This window comes from Schistocerca gregaria, chromosome 1 (genome assembly GCF_023897955.1).
Source record: "Schistocerca gregaria isolate iqSchGreg1 chromosome 1, iqSchGreg1.2, whole genome shotgun sequence".
Taxonomy (NCBI): Eukaryota; Metazoa; Arthropoda; class Insecta; order Orthoptera; family Acrididae; genus Schistocerca; species Schistocerca gregaria.
Genome location: NC_064920.1, coordinates 214,752,496 through 214,774,760, shown reverse-complemented (window position 1 = coordinate 214,774,760; position 22,265 = coordinate 214,752,496).

Here is a 22,265-nt window from a genome sequence, read left to right as displayed (position 1 = left end):
CATATTCCCGCCAGTTTTTTGTTATATTATGACTGTCTGTCTTTTAATACCCCTTTATCAGGAATGGGTAGAAAGTTGAAATCTACGACACATACTGAAGTCTACTATTGGAGGTGGAAAAAAAAAGCGTTTAACTGAATGCAATACAAAGAAAGGGCCATGTATAACACATATTTTACCATCATAGATATCGATAATAGGCAAAGTCGTCGTAATTCCCACTACCAGGGTGGATGAACTGTCTATGTAAATACACTACTGGCCATTAAAATTGCTACACCACGAAGATGACGTGCTAGAGACGTGAAATTTAACCGACAGAAAGAAGATGGTGTGATATGGAACTGATTAGCATTTCAGAGCATTCACACAAGGTTGGCGCCGGTGGCGACACCTACAACGTGCTGGCATGAGGAAGTTTACCAACCGATTTCTCATACACAAACAGCAGTTGACCGGCGTTGCCTGGTGAAACGTTGTGATGCCTCGTGTAACGAGGAGAAATGCGTACCATCTCGTTTCCGACTATGATAAAGGGCGGATTGTAGGCTATCGCGATTGCCGTTTATCGTATCGAGACATTGCTGCTCGCGTTGGTCGAGATCCAATGACTGTTAGCAGAATATGGAATGGTGGGTTCAGGAGGCTAATACAGAACGCCGTGCTGCATCCCAACAGCCTCGTATCACTAGCAGTCGAGATGACAGGCACCTTATCAACATGGTTGTAACGGATTGTGCAGCCACGTCTCGATTCCTGAGTCAACAGATGGGGAAGTTTGCAGGACACCAACCATCTGCACGAACAGTTCGACGACGTTTGCGGCAGCACGGACTATCACCTCAGAGACCATGGCTGCGGTTACCCTTGACGCTGCCTCACAGACAGGCGCGCCTGCGATGGTGTACTCAACGACGAACCTGGGTGCACGAATGGCAAAACGTCATTTTTTTCGGATGAATCCAGGTTTTGTTAACACCATCATGATGGTCGTATCCGTGTTTGGCGACATCGCGGTGTACGCACATTGGAAGCGTGTATTCGTCATCGCCATACTGGCGTCTCACCCGGCGTGATGGTATGGGGTGCCATTGGTTGCACGTCTCGGTCACCTCTTCTTCGCATTGGCGGCACTGTGAACAGTGGATGTTACATTTCAGCTGTGTTACGACCCGTGGCTCTACCCTTCATTCGATCCCTGCGAAACTCTACATTTCGGTAGGTTAATGTACCACCGCATGTTGCAGGTCCCTTACGGGCCCATCTGGATACAGAAAATGTTCGACTGCTGGCCTGGCCAGCACATTCTCCAGATCTCTCACCAATTGAAAACGTCTGGTCAATGGTGGCCGAGCAACTGGCTCGTCACAATATGCCAGTCACTAGTCTTGATGAACTGTGGTATCGTGTTAAAGCTGTATGGGTAGCTGTACCTGAAAACGTCATCCAAGCTCTGTTTGACTCAATACCCAGGCGTATCAAGGCCGTTATTACGGCCAGAGGTGGTTGTTCTGGGTACTGATTTCTCAGGATCTATGCACCCAAATTGCGTGAAAATGTAATCACATGTTAATTCTAGTACAATATATTTGTCCAATGAATACCTGTTTATTATCTGCATTTCTTCTTGCTGTAACAATTTTAATGGCCAGTAGTGTAAGTTTGTACTGAACCGTCGGGACGCGATGGAGCTCGAACTTATCCAACTTCTTTTTATTTTAATCCAACACGTGGAATATCACAGCTTTCTAGTTAACAAATGGTTCAAATAGGTCTGAGCACTATGGGACTTAACATCGGTGGGCATCAGTCCCATAGAACTTAGAACTACTTTAACCTAACTAACCTAAGGACATCACACACATCCATGCCCGAGGCAGCAGTCGAAGCTGCGACCTTAGCAGTCGCACGGTTCCGAACTGAAGCGCCAATAATCGACCGGGCACCGCGGCCGGCTCTGGTTAACACACCACAGATTTCAAAGCCAAATTCGAACGAAAAATCACAAATTAATCTTTCTGGAGAAAATTACAATTCTATTTTTAGTAGGCATAGTTGCACTGCACTTCAATGTGTTTGGCTTCCACAACGCTAATTTTGTTACTTGTTGGGAAGGAGGAACATTTTGTGAGTGTCGCCTGATCAGTGCATTGCAATCTGTCCTCTGCAGTAACTCTCCAGTTCGTTACAAACGAACTTCCAGTGTCATCTGGTTTCCTGTCTGATTCTAAGATGGTTGAAACTAACTTCCCGACTCAACTGACTTTTTCTTGGCGGTATGCACAGAATAGGTCAGGGTAACGAAGGTGTTGACTAAGCTTCCGATTTCAGTTAACTATTCCCTGAGTGAAAATCAGTATGTCTCAAAACGAGTGCTAGAAATATTCTGAAATCCGGAATAAATTTTCAGTCTGTAGAGGAATGTGCGCTAATTAGAAACCTCCTAATACATAAAATTGCATGGCGGACCGAGACTCGAAACTTGCCTTTTTCAGTAAGTGGTCCACCGACTCATCTGTCCAAGCACGACTCGGCACTCGGCGTCACAGCTTCACTCCCACTAGTGCCTCATCAACTACCTTCCAAACATCACAGGAGTTCTCCCACGTACCGTGCATGACCAGTGCTCCGGGAAGGAAGTATATTGTAAACAAAATGCTCAGGCACAGTCTAAGGCAGAGGTCGGTAAACAGATCTGCCAGTAGAGGCAAATATAAACAACACAACGATTCAAGTTTCTTTTGAGAGCCAAATATTTTAAACTTAAACTACACACATCAAAAAAAGTTTTGCGTCACCTCGGTTCCGAGAGTTCCTGAATCTGTACAGAAAATTGGAATAAAGATCAACAAGAACATCATTCCCGCCCTTTTTATTTCTCTTGAGAACCACACATTGCATGTTTACCACCATGCAGCGAGACCTTCAGAGGTGGTGGTCCAGAGTGCTGTACACACCTGTATCTCTAATACCCAGTAGCACGTCCTCTTGCATTGATGCATGTCTGCATTCGTCGTGGCATGCTATCAACAAGTTAATCAAGGAACTGTTGGCCCGGATTGTCCCATTCCTCAACGGCGATTCGGCGTAGATCCTTCAGAGTGGTTGGTGGGACACGTCGTTCATAAACAGCCCTTTGCAATCTATCCCAGGCATGTTCGATAGGGTTCATGTCTGGAGAACATGTAGGCCACTCCAGTCGAGCGATGTCGTTATCCTGAAGGAAGTCATTCACAAGATGTGCAAGATGAGGGCGCGAATCGTTGTGCATGAAGACGAATGCCTTGCCAATATGCTGCCTATATGGTTGCACTATCGGGGTCGGCAGATGGCATTCAAGTATCGCACAGCCCTTACGACACCTTCCATGAATACCAGCGGCGTACGTCGGCCCCACATAATGCCACCCCAAAATATCAGGGAACCTCCACATCGCTGCATTCGCTCGACAGTTTGTCTAAGGCATTCAGCCTGACTGGGTTGTTTCCAAATACGTCTCCGACGATTGTCTCGTTGATGGCATATGCGACACTCATCGGTGAAGAGAACGAGATGCCAATCCTGAACGGTCCATTCGGCATGTTGTTGGGCGCATCTGTACCGCGCTGCATGATCTCGTGGTTACAAAGATATACCTTGCATCTCCATGGAACTTTTGGGTATGTCAAGTTTTTTGTGTTATTGTTCTTAATTCCAGTCACGATGCTAGATTTTAGCCACCTCACTATAGTTCACTCTGTATGAAATTTAACCCAAATTTGCCTCCCACTCTATAAAAGTGTACGTATTACCAAAACTACGTACCCACAGTGTTATCCAACTTAAACACGCAAACTAACCATTGAGTAAATAGAACCGAATCTGAGCTGAACTGTAACTGATCTGAATGCATCTTGTCTTTATGTTAAACACGCAACTGAAGTAAAACAATTATCTGGTCCTAAACAAAATTTCCACTTGCCTCGCGTCTTGACAACATTGTTTCAGATTTATCGAACCACAACAGCAAACAGCAAGCAGGCAGCGGCTAAGCTAAATTTCCGTTTCTAAAATCATATTCAAACTGTTGCATGTGGTAATGCGTAATGATAGACAGTGGGATGGAGAGATTAGTCAATCTCTCTCGTGAAATGATATTCCAAGATACCGATTTTAGAATGAAGTATTTATTCAAAAAGACAGAGTAAAACTTCGCGTGACCTTCACACCTAACATACGTCTGAACAATACTATGTTTAGCCAACTGAACAATGGTTTAAAGAGGGTACAAGGTTAACAGAGAATATCTGTAAAAATCAAATATCTTAATCAGGTAATTGTTAATGCATAACTTAGGGAAGCGGGGTGGTCTTTGTCTCGGCTCTGAGCAAATTAACTAGCTGACAATCATTCCTAGGTGCGCAGTCGTGTCTTAACTCACACTTCTTCTCTTCAAATGTAATAACATATTTAAAATTTATATCCTTTTCGCCTTCCAATATATACATCATATTAACCCTTGCTGTCCTTTACAATAAATCTTTCTTCGTCTAACAGATACCATCACAAGTCAGCATAGCACTACAGAATATGTCCATCACCTATCACACTTCAAATAAAAAAAGTATCAGACTGCGCAGAGACGAAGACTATGCCACGAAAAGAACAAAGACTGTTTAGCAGTAACCCAACTTGCTCTCTCTGGCGTACACATCGATAACATACAAAAACCAAAATGACATGACCGCCTTACAAGGTTCTCAACAATAAGACGACTTTTAAATTTACGCTTGATAAGGTTCATGCTCGGAAACGATTGCGCGCATGAATGTATAGACACGAATAAGGTAAGAATAGCAGATACTAGTTTTTTCAGCTAATTATATGAGTAGGGAATACTACACCAGGTGTTAAAAATCAACAAATGCTGCTTCTCCACGTCTTGAAAAACAGACAACATGTGCTGCGAACTATGTTCACATTTGTTTTTTTTTTTTCAATATTTCTGTATCGGCGCAAACACGTTTAACTTTCGAGCTTCACAATTATTTGTTTTTAAATCCAGCAATTGTATTTCAAAGGTGCCATGTCAATATCAAAAGAACAAAAGCTTAATTCTGTTACGGGAGCAGTAAGTTTTTTAAAAACTAAGACTAATGTTGCTTTTCTGTTTCTGAATTCCTGAAATCTGTTGCGTAAAGCTTCCCTCACATTTACAAGTGTTATTTTTAAACAGAAAATGATTATATCAGAATTATTTTCTTGGCGATGTTTCAACCGGTCTTGAAAAGTGAATAAAAAAACAAAAGAGGTATTTTGTTTTCGAATGGAATGAATTATTCTAACATTAAAAAAATGTTTCCTTTCTCCTGAAGTTTACTATTAAGATAATTTACATGATTCAGAATAAAATTTTCGAATCCAATGATCGCTCGTTAGTTCTGAATAGTGAGCGTCTTTCTCAAGGAATAATGCTTTAACTTCTTTCAATAAGGAAGGGAAACGTTTCAAAACGTTTCCTCTTGATGACGATCGTGCCTTGATATGTAGCAGAAGACACTCACTCTCTATTTGAATTAAAAATTCTTAAAATTGGCGTTGATTAGTAGTTTTAGCCACAATAGATTGATAATATTAATTTACCAATTGCGTAATTTTACAGGTTTCTTCTGGAAATGCTTGGGCACAAATCGTTTCTTAATGAATGATGCAATTGTAAGTAAGTAGTCGTGATTAATAATTTGTTTCAAAGTAGCAACCAACCCGTTTCTCATGGCGGTGGTTCTTTTCGCCTCGTCTGTTGAAGTTGATACAGTCTTATCAACTGGATTATTGAGTTTTTCAATGCACTCAATTAGAGTATTTGCTATATCCTCTCCACGTGTTTCACCTTTGAGTGATAATAACCCAAAAAAATCTTCTTTAGGCCCTGCAGATGAAGCAGCTCGTGTAAAAACTGAAACTTTCAATGTATCATTTATGTCAGAAGACTCATCAACTGCTATTGATAAAGTGTCAGCATGCCCATCTTTTTACAAATGGTTGCCGGACCTAGGATATTCAGTACAGAATGTCCAATCAAAACACCTTACAGCCGTCTAAATTTCCAAACTGTTATTTTGAGCAACCAGTTTCGGCTATATATAACTCCATCTTCAGGTGTAATAACTGGTATCCGTAGATTTTTGAGACAATGGTCACCTCAAACATTACCTAACGACTGTATTTCTAACAGTCGGTGGGTGATTTTTAAAGTGATAGCTGTCTCAAAAATCTGCAGAAACCAGTCGCTGAATGCTGACCTCTATTTTGACTGGACCAGAGGTGGAAACTTCCCTACACGACGGTCAGGGAGCCTGAAGATGCCATAATATTTCGCCTAAACTGGTTTCTCAATAAAATAACAGTTTGGAAATTCAATTGGCTAAAGGTGTTTTGATTTGACATTCTGCTATTGATAAATGTGAAATCACCTTAATATCTTCAGCCTGCTGGGTGCTTATACTAGAAGACATTGTGACAGTTCTATTGTTTCCCTGTGTTAGAAGACAATGGTAACACTTTAATTTTTTTTAGAATATCTGCTTCGTTCTTAAAATCGCGAAAAAACTTTTCAGATGAATGTTTAACCCAACATTTTTTGTATTCGTCGTATGTATATGTTTTTCTCTTTTAGCAATCTCTTAACTAAACAAAACTTGTAATATTAACGTTGTAGAAAACTTGATTTTTCGTGACTCTACTGATATTCATCTGTTTTCTTCTTGTATGTATCCTCCGAAACCAGGCAAGCGACTTTCAGTTATCGTCTCCCCTGTACCAGAATGTAAGCAATGGACGTATAAGTGCAGTTTGTAGACACGTGATTGACAACATACGGATGTTTGGGTCTGGCCATGAGTCCTGCTCGGATAGCCTAATGGTAAGCCGACTTGGTAGCTCATCGTATTTGGTCATAGGGGCCGGTACGGTAGCTCAGCGTGTTCGGTCACGGGGTTGCTTGCCCTCTGTAATAAAAAAACTGAGTAAATGAATCAATGATCAACTTGGACGGATTGCATCTGACGTAAGTCCAGGCCAAACGCAAAGCACAGTACCGAACAAAATGAAAGAAAAGAGGGTTAGCAGTCCTCTGTAATAAAAAAATTGAGCGAACGGATCAATGAAGAACCTCAACGGATGTTATGGGACGTCCACCTCGAACAAATACAACGAACAATGTAGAACAAAATGAGATTTAAAAGCCAACCGGTGTGGCCGAGCGGTTCTAGGTTCTACAGTATGGGAGCGCGCGACCGCTACGGCCGCAGGTTCGAATCCTGCCTCGGGCATGTATGTCTATGATGTCCTTAGGTTAGTTAGGTTTAAGTAGTTCTAAGTTCTAGGGGACTGAAGACCTCAGAAGTTAAGTCTCATAGTGCTCAGAACCATTTGAACCATTTTTTGAAATTTAAAACATAATAGTAAGGCAACAATTCAAAATAAGCGAGAAATCCGGTTTCAAGTCCTGGTCTGACAAAAATTTTAATTTCGTCGTTCCATTATGCAGCTGATACATGTCATGTATATCATAACGGCTGTAGTTGCCGCAGTGCCTATTCCTTCGGACAAGCATACGTGTCCAAAGGACCTTTGCATTGTACCTCTGAACAACGCAGGCCCTACAACATCGGAAAATAAAAAACATATTTTTAAAATTGACGACAAAACTAACTTTATGGTTTGCAGCTGGTTGCAAAAATACATCTAACTTTATGCTTCGAGGAGGTACTTTTGTCGCTGGTCGCGATTTTCGGACGCGACTAGTTCTAACAACTGCCCAGAGAGACTGCTGTAACTTTCCCACACAACTCGTGCACGAATCGCGCGAGCTCCCCCACGCCTACAGGCCGGCTGAAACTTTCTACCCCTTAAACGCGCAGGACGGCAACGAGTTGAGAGGAAAGTGTCGTTGGTGGATGAACCTTGGAAGGGATGCAGAGCGCTTCGAACAGAGGCAGGTGGATTTGTCAACCGCAGGGGGTGCAGATTTTTTGATATGTGGAAAAGCCACACTCAAGGGGCCTAAGACCTGCAAGCGGCTGGCGAGTCGGGGTTTACCGACCACTACACTACGGTATTTTTTGCAGAATGAATTTTAACTCTAATAGTTTCTATTAAAATCAGTCTTGATCAAAAATTTATTTACTCTGTTAACCGGCTTCGACCACGCCTGTGGTCATCTTCAGACCAAAATACCGCATGAGCAGTGATTTACCACCAGAAGGAGGCTCCTGCTCATACAGCATTTTGGTCTGAAGATGACAACAGGTGTGGTCGAAACCGGTAACCAGAATAAATAAATTTGTGATCAAGACTAATTTTAATATCAACTATTAGTAATAACGTTGATCACTAGAATGAAACATCCCCCAGGCTGTGGCTAAGCCATGTCACCGCAATATCCTTTATTTCAGGAGTGGTAGTTCTGCAAGTTTCGTAGGAGAGCTTCTGTAAAGTTTGGAAGGTAGGAGACGAGGTACTGGCAGAAGTAAAGCTGTGAGGACGGGGCGTGAGTCGTGCTTGGGTAGCTCAGTTGGTAGAGCACTTGCCCGCGAAAGGCAAAGGTCCAGAGTTCGAGTCTCGGTCCGGCACACACTTTTAATCTGCCAGGAAGTTTCAACATTGATCACTGTCTGCTCCCACGATGTATGCAAAAGTAATTAATTTTGACTCTGCTGTGGAGTGTGCGCTGATTTGAAACTTCCTGGCAGGGCCTGGGTCCCGCAGCAGATAGGATTCATACAGCAAACAGAGATCTAAAGAAAAGCAGCACGTTTCTTTTCAGGTTCATTTAGTCAGCGCTCAAGCGTCGCGGAAATACTCAGCCAACTGCAGTGGCAGACGCTGCAGCAGAGGGGCTGTGCATCACGGTTTGGTGTGTATTAAAAGTTCCTACAGCGTACGTTACTAGAAGAGTCAACAAACATATTGAGGTATCGTATTAACATCTCATGAAAAGATCATGAAAGTAAAGTCAGGGAGATTCTAACTCACACGGAGGCTTGTCAGCCGGCCGTGGTGGCCGAGCGGTTCCAGGCGCTTCAGTCCGGAACCGCGCGACTGCTACGGTCGCAGGTTCGAATCCTACCTCGGGCATGGATGTGTGTGATGTCCTTAGGTTAGTTTAAGTAGTTCTAAGCTCTGGGGGACTGATGACCTCAGATGTTCCCATAGTGCTTAGAGCCATTTGAACCATTTGAGGCTTGTCAAGATTCGTTCTTCCCACGAACCATCTGTTACTGGAACACGAGAAAAGGGCAATGTCAGTGGTACATGAAACAGGCCTCCACCAGACACCATAAGGGGCCTTGCGAAGTACAGATGGAGATGTAGAAGGACTGGCTTTGACGAATGGGTGAATGATAACATCTGGAAACTATCCGGAGATTACAGACTGAGTTTCACCACCATCAGTCGGGAATAGATTGCTGTATGCGTATTTGCCATGCGTCGTTTATCGCAGATATCATATCACAGACAACAGAGACTTGCACGGTCTAGAGCTGGGGAGTTGGAGCACTGAACGGCATTCTCGGTGTTCGACGATGAGTCTCGTTTCTGTCTGTGACGGTCAGGTCAGCAGCGACGTGCCCCCACTCCAGACAGCCTGGAGGAAGGACATAGAAAGCTGCGATTTTCAAAAACTAAACCTTTCCCATTCCTGGAACCATGGTGTTGGGGGCTGTTTGATATGACAACAAGACTGATTTGTTAATTATAGATGGGAGAGTGAATATTCACCAGTATGTGGGAATAATACACTACTGGCCATTAAAATTGCTACACCAAGAAGAAATGCAGGTGATAAACGGGTATCCATTGGACAAATATGTTATTAGAACTGACATGTGATTACATTTTCACGCGATTTGGGTGCATAGATCCTGAGAAATCAGTACCCAGAACAACCACCTCTGGCCGTAATAACGGCCTTGATACGCCTGAGGATTGAGTCAAACAGAGCTTGGATGGGGTGTACAGCTACAGCTGCCCGTGCAGCTTCAACACAATACCACAGTTTATCAAGAGTAGTGACTGGCGTATTGTGACGAGCCAGTTGCTCGGCCACCATTGACCAGACGTTTTCAATTGGTGAGAGATCTGGAGAATGTGCTGGCCAGGCCAGCAGTCGAACATTTTCTGTATCCAGATGGGGCCCGTAAGGGACCTGCAACATGCGGTGGTACATTATCCTACCGAAATGTAGAGTTTCGCAGGGATCGAATGAAGGGTAGAGCCACGGGACGTAAGAAATTTGAAATGTAACGTCCACTGTTCAAAGTGCCGTCGGTGCGAAAAAGAGGTGACAGAGACGTGTAACCAATGGCACCACATACCATCACGCCAGGTGATACGCCAGTATGGAGATGATGAATACATGCTTCCAATGTGCGTTCACCGCGATGTCGCCAAACACGGATGCGACCATCATGTTGCTGTAAACAGAACCTGGAATCATGCGAAAAAAAAACAACGTTTTGCCATTCGTGCACCCAGGTTCGTCGTTGAGTACACCATTGCAGGCGCTCCTGTCTGTGATGCAGTGTGAAGCGTAACGGCAGCCATAGTCTCCGAGCTGATAGTCTATGCTGCTGCAAACGTCGTCGAACTGTTCGTGCACATGGTTGTTGTCTTTCAAACGTCGCCATCTGTAGACTCAGGGATCGAGACGTGGCTGCACGATCCGTTACAGCCATGCGGATAAGATTCCTGTCATTTCGACTGCTAGTGATAAGAGGGCGTTGTGGTCCTGCACGGCGTTCCGTATTACCCTCCTGAACCCACCGATTTCATATTCAGCTAACAGTCATTGGATCTCGACCAATGCTAGCAGCAATGTCGCGATACGATAAACCACAATAGCGATAGGCTACAATCCGACCTTTACCTTGTGTGAATGCTCTGAAACGCTAATCATTTACATATCACAGCATCTTCTTCCTGTCGGTTAAATTTCGCGTCTGTAGCACGTCATCTTCGTGGTGTAGCAATTTTAATGGCCAGTAGTGTAATAAACACTGTTGACATTTCTTTCACGACTAGATTATGAAATTGCATATTCCAGCAGAATGATGAAATACTCCCCACTGCATTTCACATAAGAAATTCCGTGAGGAAAGCACGGATCTTGACTGGCCCGTCATCCACAGAGCACATCCGGGATGCGACAGTGTACGTTCAGTGTCAACTAAAAGAGCCTGCGCCATTAATCAATCCTCTGGAGGTTGTTCTGCAAACCGTTACTATCTTCTGGAGTTGCTACTCTGTTATACACAACCGCATCATGTTCAAACAACCTCAAAGGACATCGGACGCTTTCTGCTAGATCATATATATTGTAATCAGTAACGGTCCTATCACATCCGGGCGGACAACGGTTCAATTCCGCGTCCGGCCATCCTGATTTGGGCTTTCGGTGATTTCCTTAAATCGCAAATGCTGGGACGATTACTTTAACAGGGCACGGCCGACTTCCTTCTCCAGCCTTCCCTAACCCGATAAGACCGATGACCTCGCTGTTTGGTCTCTTCTCCTCAAATCAACCCAACCTATCACACTTCTTGGCATACTCCGGGAATTGCCTTACATCTGTAGATTTTGTTCCACCGAAAGCAACGTGTTGAGTTCTATCTGCAAGGAAGTCTTGAATCTAGTCGCAAATATGCTCCGATATTCGATGAACTCGTATTTCTTTCACTAAACGACAGCGTGGGACGGTACCAAATGCCTCCTTGAAGTCAAGGAACGCAGCATCAACCCGAACGCCGTTGTCTACGACGCTGCGAATCTCATGGAGGAACAGAGCGTAATGAGTTTCGTAGGATCTGTTTTCGGAATCCATATTGATTTTTATGGAGGAGATTTTCATTCTACAAAAACGTCATGATTCTTCAGCATAAAACATCTTCCATAATTCTACAACAGATTGACGTCAACGGTATAGGTCTATAATTGTGTGCATCTGTCCTACGGCCCTTCTTAATAACGGGAATGACCTGCGCTTTTTTCTAGTCGCTAAGTACCCTTTGTCGTTCAAGCGATCTACGATAAATTACTGTTACAAGCGGAGCAAGTTCTTTCGCATACTCTCTGTAGAATCTTATACATATCTCATCTGGTCCAGACACCTTTCCAATACTAAGCGCTTGTACTTGTTTTCCTATTTCGCCATCGGTTCTCTCAATGTCTGCCATTTCGATGGTTGAAAGAAGGGGCCGAATTACGATCTTCCGTGCTGAAACAGTTTCGGAAGACTGAAAACAATATTTCGGCCTTCTCTCTGCTATCTTCCGTTTCGATGCCAGCAAGCTCACTGAATGAATGAATAGATGATTTGACCCACTTTCTGATTTTACATACGACCAAAAACTCTTAGGGTCAGATCGGTTAACAAATTTTTACTTTCAAAGACATTGGAAGCTTCTCTCATTGCTCTCCTTACACTCATTTTGCTTCGTTCAACTTTTGTTTGTCAGCTACGTTTTTACTTCTCTTGAATCTGAGACGAAGTTCTCTAACACGGCTATTAAACTATGGTGAATCTTTCCCATCCCTTAAGACCTTACTGGGAATATACCTGTTCAGCGCATATTCCATGAAGGCTTTGAATTTTTTTCCATTTGTTCTCCAGATCTTCGTTCTCATCACGGATTATTTGACGCTGACTGCTCAGAAACTCTTAAATTGGTATCCTGTCACTCTTGCTAAGCAAAAATGTCTTCCCACCTTTATTAACGTTCTTTGTAAGAACCTTTCTCAGAGATGCTATACAGTCTTATGATCACTGGTACCTTCCTCTACGTGAACTGGTTCGATAAGTTCAGGTCTGTTACAAATCGTCTTTGATCTGACGTTCCTTTAACCTAAAACGGATATTCTTGTAAATTCTGACGTGGTCACTGTCTCCAGTTGTGTTTTCTGTCTGATTCGTTGCAGTTCATTGAGGATAGGTTTGGTGCTGATTTAACGAACCTATTCCGACATGCGTTGACTTCTACTTACTTTTTATTCAATGAACAGTACTACGAGCAAACAGATGGAGTTGCACTGTGAAGCCCTTTGTCACCTATTATTGCCAATTTATTTATGGAAGATTTCGGGGGATATGCCTTGGAGTTGGTGCTTTGAAACCTCCGTCTTTTTTCAGATACGTGGACGATACATTTGTTGTTTGGTCTCACGGCAGTGAGAATTTGAACGACTTTTTAGAACATGTGAATTCAACCTACCTGAATATTCGTTTCACGATGCAGGTGGAAAAGGATGGCTGCCTTCCCTTCCTTAATGTGTTCGTGAGGAGGAAGGTGGGTAATACGTTGGGACATGCTGTTTGCAGGAAGCCTACTCACAATGATTTGTATCTGCAGCCTGACAGTTGTCAACGTCTGGCTCGACGTGAGGGAGTACGTCGTTCGTTTCACAGGGCCCATGTCTTCTCGGACTCTGAGAGTTTGTCAGCTGGCCGGCGGTTGTGGCCGAGCGGTTCTAGGTGCTTCAGTCTGGAACCGCGCGACCGCTACGGTCGCAGGTTCGAGTCCTGCCTCAGGCATGAATGTGCGTGATGTCTTTAGGTTAGTTAGGTTTAAGTAGTTCTAAGTCTAGGAGACCGATGACCTCAGATGTTAAGTACCATAGTGCTTAGAGCCATTTTCAGTTTGTGACTGCGCTAGTGTTTGCAGTGTGTGTGTGTGTGTGTGTGTGTGTGTGTGTGTGTGTGTGTGTGTGTGTGTGTGTGTGTGTGTGTGTTAACCGAGGTTTTAAATTCACTTGCACAGCGCTTAGTTGCTGCAGTTTTGCCTTGGAAATGGCACAGCGTGCTCCTGCCGAAATATTGGCGGTTGTTAGCGACGTCACTCGGCTGCATTCCCCTAAGTTATTAGTCATGACTTATTGACGTCCTCTTCTCATCAATAGACGGGTTACGCGGTTCAAAGCTGCAGTGTTCATCTGTGATTACCTTTCGGGCTCTATACAGGTAAAAACCTGTGCTTTGCGAACTGATTCTTCAGCTGTAAGAAAGCCTAAAGAAATGTCAGGTAAACAAGAGCAGTAAGCTAAATTTTATATCATACACGAACACTCCTTCCTGACAACAGCAGTGGAAGAACTAGGTAGTGTTTTGTGAAATAGGTGCTGTGGACCATCTTGACAGAGTTAGAGGATGCGCTTGAAGATACACTCCTGGAAATGGAAAAAAGAACACATTGACACCGGTGTGTCAGACCCACCATACTTGCTCCGGACACTGCGAGAGGGCTGTACAAGCAATGATCACACGCACGGCACAGCGGACACACCAGGAACCGCGGTGTTGGCCGTCGAATGGCGCTAGCTGCGCAGCATTTGTGCACCGCCGCCGTCAGTGTCAGCCAGTTTGCCGTGGCATACGGAGCTCCATCGCAGTCTTTAACACTGGTAGCATGCCGCGACAGCGTGGACGTGAACCGAATGTGCAGTTGACGGACTTTGAGCGAGGGCGTATAGTGGGCATGCGGGAGGCCTGGTGGACGTACCGCCGAATTGCTCAACACGTGGGACGTGAGGTCTCCACAGTACATCGATGTTGTCGCCAGTGGTCGGCTTAAGGTGCACGTGCCCGTCGACCTGGGACCGGACCGCAGCGACGCACGGATGCACGCCAAGACCGTAGGATCCTACGCAGTGCCGTAGGGGACCGCACCGCCACTTCCCAGCAAATTAGGGACACTGTTGCTCCTGGGGTATCGGCGAGGACCATTCGCAACCGTCTCCATGAAGCTGGGCTACGGTCCCACACACCGTTAGGCCGTCTTCCGCTCACGCCCCAACATCGTGCAGCCCGCCTCCAGTGGTGTCGCGACAGGCGTGAATGGAGGGACGAATGGAGACGTGTCGTCTTGAGCGATGAGAGTCGCTTCTGCCTTGGTGCCAATGATGGTCGTATGCGTGTTTGGCGCCGTGCAGGTGAGCGCCACAATCAGGACTGCATACGACCAAGGCACACAGGGCCAACACCCGGCATCATGGTGTGGGGAGCGATCTCCTACACTGGCCGTACACCTCTGGTGATCGTCTAGGGGACACTGAATAGTGCAGGGTACATCCAAACCGTCATCGAACCCATCGTTCTACCATTCCTAGACCGGCAAGGGAACTTGCTGTTCCAACAGGACAATGCACGTCCGCATGTATCCCGTACCACCCAACGTGCTCTAGAAGGTGTAAGTCAACTACCCTGGCCAGCAAGCTCTCCGGATCTGTCCCCCATTGAGCATGTTTGGGACTGGATGAAGCGTCGTCTCACGCGGTCTGCACGTCCAGCACGAACGCTGGTCCAACTGAGGCGCCAGGTGGAAATGGCATGGCAAGCCGTTCCATAGGACTACATCCAGCATCTCTACGATCGTCTCCATGGGAGAATAGCAGCCTGCATTGCTGCGAAAGGTGGATATACACTGTACTAGTGCCGACATTGTGCATTGTATGTTGCCTGTGTCTATGTGCCTGTGGTTCTGTCAGTGTGATCATGTGATGTATCTGACCCCAGGAATGTGTCAATAAAGTTTCCTCTTCCTGGGACAATGAATTCACGGTGTTCTTATTTCAATTTCCAGGAGCGTATTAGACAGCAGACGTTAGAGGTGCACTTAGCTACGAAACCCTGTTGCAAAGGACGTGGAAGCGAACGAGAATATTGATTATCGTTGTTTTTTCTTGATGTAGAAAGTTTCTGTATGATGTAGAAGAATTTTCTTAATAATCGGATGCAGTCTCGCTCAAAAATACCACGAAATATTCAATATGTTTAAACAGTGACTCAAGTAAGTCAGTGTGTTCATTAATGAATTTTAAGAGTTTTTCAATGCTTGAGTGCATTCTTTTGAGAAGTTTGTAACTTAATGTCTTATTTATGCAGTCCACAATAAATTTTCACATTTGAAATTGGTAACTCTTCATCCCGTCAAAGAGATGTGGATTTTTTTTGTTCTACTTTTTTCCGATTTTCCTACTGCTGAACAATGCGATCATATTATGTTTCTTCACAAATGCAGTTCATAGCGATGTATTTCCGTGACTTACTACCTCCATTTTACACTTCTTTGCGAAACTCAACCCTTACATAGCATGTCTAGACGCATATCTTTAATTTCGAAATCAAAATATACCAAAAATACGATTTTCATGGATTCTTTTTCAAATGGTCCATTTTCCGTCACAGTCACATAAAATTCCAGACAGCGGTAGCTTTTAAAATGAATTTTGGTTCAAATGGCTCTGAGCACTATGCGACTTAACTTCTGAGGTCATCAGTAGTCTATAACTTAGAACTAATTAAACCTAACTAACCTACGGACATCACACACATCCATGCCCGAGGCAGGATTCGAACCTGCGACCGTAGCGGTCGCCTGGTTCCAGACTGTAGCGCCTAGAACCGCACGGCCGTTCCAGCCGGCAAAATGAATTTTAACAATCACGATCGGAATATCGTTCTTTCCAAAATATTAGTGTATGTTTGTCACATTCATTTAAATATGGCTGCTGACACTGAAGATCTTTTATGAAATTGAATTTTAGTAGGAGTTAATAGACAGCAATCGTCATTGGTTACTGATTCCGAAATTCACAGAGCCACCTTCAGATCACATAGGTTACCGTGAAATACAGTTTCAGAGTATAGTACTGCGTCACCCACTTGTTCGGAATTGGTACGTATGTCATACAATAGTAAACTATGGAACGAACTGTATTTTGATATGATCTTGTTGATATAAAGCGGCCACTATGGTAGTCAATGAAACTAATCGTGTGATCAAGATATGCTTGTATTAAAGTCATATTTGCCCGAGTACTTCCTGCATGTTCACTGAAATGAAATATTTACATCAAATTACCGCAGGTGTGAGAGCGTCTGCTCCAACAGCAACATAGTCAAACGTGCGGGAAAATTGGGCGCTTTATTAGCCAATATTAAACTCTTTCGCAAAGTGTAATGGAATGTTTAATAACAGGTTATTGCCTCGCGCAATGGAAACTTCCGTCTGAAACTCGCGGTAGCCTAGGAGGCAGGGAATTTCGCTCATCGTTAATTTTCATACCACAAAAATAAGGAGTCGGAGCAGAAGTTTGCACTCAGATTCTCGACGGCAGGCGTTGGTCGATTAGCCCGTCCTAACTTCAAAAGCCAACTCTGATTTAAGCTGTACCGTAAAGGGTTAGGAAAATCCTTGAAAAGAGAGAAAACAGCATGTTTTTTAAACTGATAAAGATGGTAAGGCAGATTTTTCTATTAATTCTATTCTAGTAACAAAGATAATTTAAGTATCTTTAAACAGCGTCGAGACGAAGTAAGAAAAGTTTCTGTAGCGAACCAAGCAGAAGAGGGTTGTAGCTTTGCAAACGCCGAGTTTTTGAGCAGATGCTGCATGTTTTCGATATGAACCTGAAAGTCACTCAAATCAGCTCGATTAATCAGGACCATACCATGTGACTGCCGACTACGCGGACGGGAGAAAGCGGTTGGGGCGGAGGAGGGAAGGAGGAATAAGGAAAAATGAAAATGGAAGGAAAAGGCTGAAAAATCAATATACTCGATCAGTGCAGTAAAGTCTTTTGTTGTCAGTTATCTAAAACGATTCTGGAAATCGTTCTGAAGTAAGGTTACGCGAATTATTTGCTTTCTTCACCCTCGATTCAAAATCGGTCTGCGTTATGATTCGGACATCCGTTAATTGAATTACACTCCTGTAAATGGAAAAAAGAACACATTGACACCGGTGTGTCAGACCCACCATACTTGCTCCGGACACTGCGAGAGGGCTGTACAAGCAATGATCACACACACGGCACAGCGGACACACCAGGAACCGCGGTGTTGGCCGTCGAATGGCGCTAGCTGCGAAGCATTTGTGCACCGCCGCCGTCAGTGTCAGCCAGTTTGCCGTGGCATACGGAGCTCCATCGCAGTCTTTAACACTGGTAGCATGCCGCTACAGCGTGGACGTGAACCGTATGTGCAGTTGACGGACTTTGAGCGAGGGCGTATAGTGGGCATGCGGAAGGCCGGGTGGACGTACCGCCGAATTGCTCAACACGTGGGGCGTGAGGTCTCCACAGTACATCGATGTTGTCGCCAGTGCTCGGCGGAAGGTGCACGTGCCCGTCGACCTGGGACCGGACCGCAGCGACGCACGGATGCACGCCAAGACCGTAGGATCCTACGCAGTGCCGTAGGGGACCGCACCGCCACTTCCCAGCAAATTAGGGACACTGTTGCTCCTGGGGTATCGGCGAGGACCATTCGCAACCGTCTCCATGAAGCTGGGCTACCGTCCCGCACACCGTTAGGCCGTCTTCCGCTCACGCCCCAACATCGTGCAGCCCGCCTCCAGTGGTGTCGCGACAGGCGTGAATGGAGGGACGAATGGAGACGTGTCGTCTTGAGCGATGAGAGTCGCTTCTGCCTTGGTGCCAATGATGGTCGTATGCGTGTTTGGCGCCGTGCAGGTGAGCGCTACAATCAGGACTGCATACGACCGAGGCACACAGGACCAACACCCGGCATCATGGTGTGGGGAGCGATCTCCTACACTGGCCGTACACCTCTGGAGATCGTCGAGTGGACACTGAATAGTGCAGGGTACATCCAAACCGTCATCGAACCCATCGTTCTACCATTCCTAGACCGGCAAGGGAACTTGCTGTTCCAACAGAACAATGCACGTCCGCATGTATCCCGTGCCACCCAACGTGCCCTAGAAGGTGGAAGTCAACTACCCTGGCCAGCAAGATCTCCGGATCTGTCCCCCATTGGGACTGGATGAAGCGTCGTCTCACGCGGTCTGCACGTCCAGCACGAACGCTGGTCCAACTGAGGCGCCAGGTGGAAATGGCATGGCAAGCCGTTCCATAGGACTACATCCAGCATCTCTACGATCGTCTCCATGGGAGAATAGCAGCCTGCATTGCTGCGAAAGGTGGATATACACTGTACTAGTGCCGACATTGTGCATTGTATGTTGCCTGTGTCTATGTGCCTGTGGTTCTGTCAGTGTGATCATGTGATGTATCTGCCCCCAGGAATGTGTCAATAAAGTTTCCCCTTCCTGGGACAATGAATTCACGGTGTTCTTATTTCAATTTCCAGGAGTGTATATAGAACTCAATACAAAAAACGAGACAGGAAAATGGAACCAGGAACACGAGGAAAAATGTTTAAAGGCAAATAATGAACTGATCCAAGGAACAACCAAGATCAGACATTTTCAATATCTTGTTTTTAGGTAAATAACACATAATTTTGTTCTGTAAACTTCCTTAGTAGATAATAACAGTTCCCAGTAAAAGCATTCCAATGAAAGTGTAATGGCTTTCAAATCATCCTGCGTATTGAACAACATACATTGGCCTTTCTACTAAATATAGCAGTTCATTTTCCATACTGAAATTTTCAACACTGTCGCTGAATATAATGGTTGATATGGTTCGGTAAATGGCTCGTGTCTATATCTATCCACACTCCGCAAGCCACTCGACAAGGTGTTGCGGAGGGTACCTCTATCGGTCCTCCCTTCTATACCAGTCTTGTATTGTTCGTGGAAAAAAAGATTGTCGGTATGCCTCTGTGTGGGCTCTAATCTCTGATTTTATCCTCATGGTCTCTTCGCGAGATACGCGTAGGAGGGAGCAATATACTGCTTGACTCCTAGGTGAAGGTATGTTCTAGGAACTTCAACAAAAGCCCGTACCGAGCTACTGCAAAGTCTTCCACTGGAGTTTATCTATCATCTCCGTAACAATTTCGCGATTACTAAATGATCCTGTAACGAAGCGCGCTGCTCTCCTTTGGATCTTCTCTCTCTCTCGTCTATCAACCCTATATGGTACGGATCCCGCACTGCTGAGCAGTATTCAAGCAGTGGGCGAACAAGCGTACTGTAACCTACTTCCTTTGTTTTCGGATTGCCTTTCCTTAGGATTCTTCCAATGAATCTGTCTGGCATCTGCTTTACCGACGATCAATTGTATATGATCATTCCATTTTAAATCACTCCTAATGCGTACTCCCCGATAATTTATGGAATTAACTGCTTACAGTTGCTGACCTGCTATACTGTAGCTAAATGATAAAGGATCTTTCTTTCTGTGTATTCGCAGCACATTAAACTTGTCTACATTGAGATTCAATAGCCATTCCCTGTACCATGCGTCAATTCGTTGCAGATCCTCCTGCATTTCAGTACAATTTTCCATTGTTACAACCCCTCGATATACTACAGAATCATCCACAAAAAGCCTCAGTGAACTTCCGATGTTATCCACAAGGTCATTTATGTATACTGTGAATAGCAACGGTCCTACGACACTCCCCTGTGACACACCTGAAATCACTCTTACTTCGGAAGACTTCTCTTCATTGAGAATGACATGCTGCGTTCTGTTATCTGCATAGGAACATCTAATTAACAAAACTATGTTTCAAAACAAAAAGTCAGACCTCCCAGACTTGACATACATTCCCTACATTAAACATTAATGCAGATAAGGTCAACAAGATCACTAAATATGAATTCTCAAGAGTAATCAGCAAGACCAAAACTGTTTATTTTAGAAAACCTAAAGTTGGGTATAGTTAAATCTGCGTTAAAAGTAACAAGAAGGGGAGCTGCAGAAATCACAAATTTGTCACTTTACTAGCAAAGTTGAATAAATACTTTTAGTTAAAAATGGCCTGAGGAATGATTAAATATTAACAAATAATAACACATACGTCTGCCATTTGCCTCTTTAACAAATCAAACTCATATCATAACAACAAATCATTGCTGTCGAGATTGTCAGCGATGTAACGTTTGTGTGTATGTGTATGTGTATGTGTAATCACAATATTTTCCGCTCGGAATGCAGCCATCCCTAGAGATCATTTACCTTTATTTGTTGATTTATTTAATCGAACCAAACTAGGGTCATCAAGCCCTGTCTCGGCTTTAACTAGGCTCTCTATGCACTTTGCATTACATTCAGCACACGTATGTTATAACTTATATCTAATACAGAATGTAACAACACTGCAGAAAGAAGCAGACCATATTGATTCTGAGAAATACAACAACAAACACAAATCACAGGCAGTTAGATTTAAACAATGAGTACTAGCAGCGGTGCACATAAGAAATGACAGAAGAGGGAGAGGAAGAGCAACGCGATTAAATATAAACAATGAATTTAGGGATAAAGACGTGGCGTGACTGCAGAGGCGATGCTGCATCCATAGCGAAACTGCCAAACATGGTCCACCCTTCCTTTCCCTCCCGTAAGCCTACCTTTTCGCAATATTTTCTTCGCTGATTTAGGTTCAATAAAAATGCAGCATTATTGAAAAGTATACTTAAGTGAATGATATTTATATAAAATATTGCGCACAACAATGTATCATTGTCATAACTAAATTACAAGTTGTGTACACTTTCTAAAAAAAGTGAAAGTAAACTGTTATCTTCGATGTGCGACAATAAAGTAATGAGACTGATTTTCTTTGCAAGATGTGCAACCCTTCAGGTTTGCGTAGGCACAATATCTTTGAACTTGGTCTATAAGCTGCTTCTAGTCCAAGCGGCACATCGGTGCAACTGAGTGAGTTGTACTGCAATACGTTAACACGTGTTTGTGTCTCTCGTCACGGAAATGGAACCACATAATATTGCGCAACGGTATGCCATTTCTTTTTGCGTTAAATTGGGTGAAAACGCTACTTAGGGTAAACTTCAGAAGGATTTTGGAGAGGACGTTATGTCAAGAGTTTAAGTTTTTCGTCGACATAAAATGTTTAGTGAAGGCAGAACGGATGTTGAAGATGAAGACAGCAGTGGACGACCATCAACCTCATGGTCGGATGTCAACTTGGCCGGAGTGTGTGAACTCGTACGATCTGATCGAAGATTATCTGTGAAAATGATTGTAGGAGAACTGAACATCAATCGAGAAACGGTTCATCTAATAATAACTGAAGATCTTGGCATGAGAAAGATTTGTGCAGAAATGGTCCCCAAAAATCTCATACTACAACAGCAAGAAACACGGAAAAATGTGCCAGCCGATCTGTTAGAGGAAATGGAAAACAATTCAGAATTGTTGAGCCGTGTTACCACTGGTGATCAAAGTTGGTTTTTCCGGTACTATCCAGAGACAAAACGCCAAAGTTCGCCATGGTGCTCAAAGGGATCACCCAGACCAAAGAAAGCTCGCATGTCAGTCAAAAGTGAAAT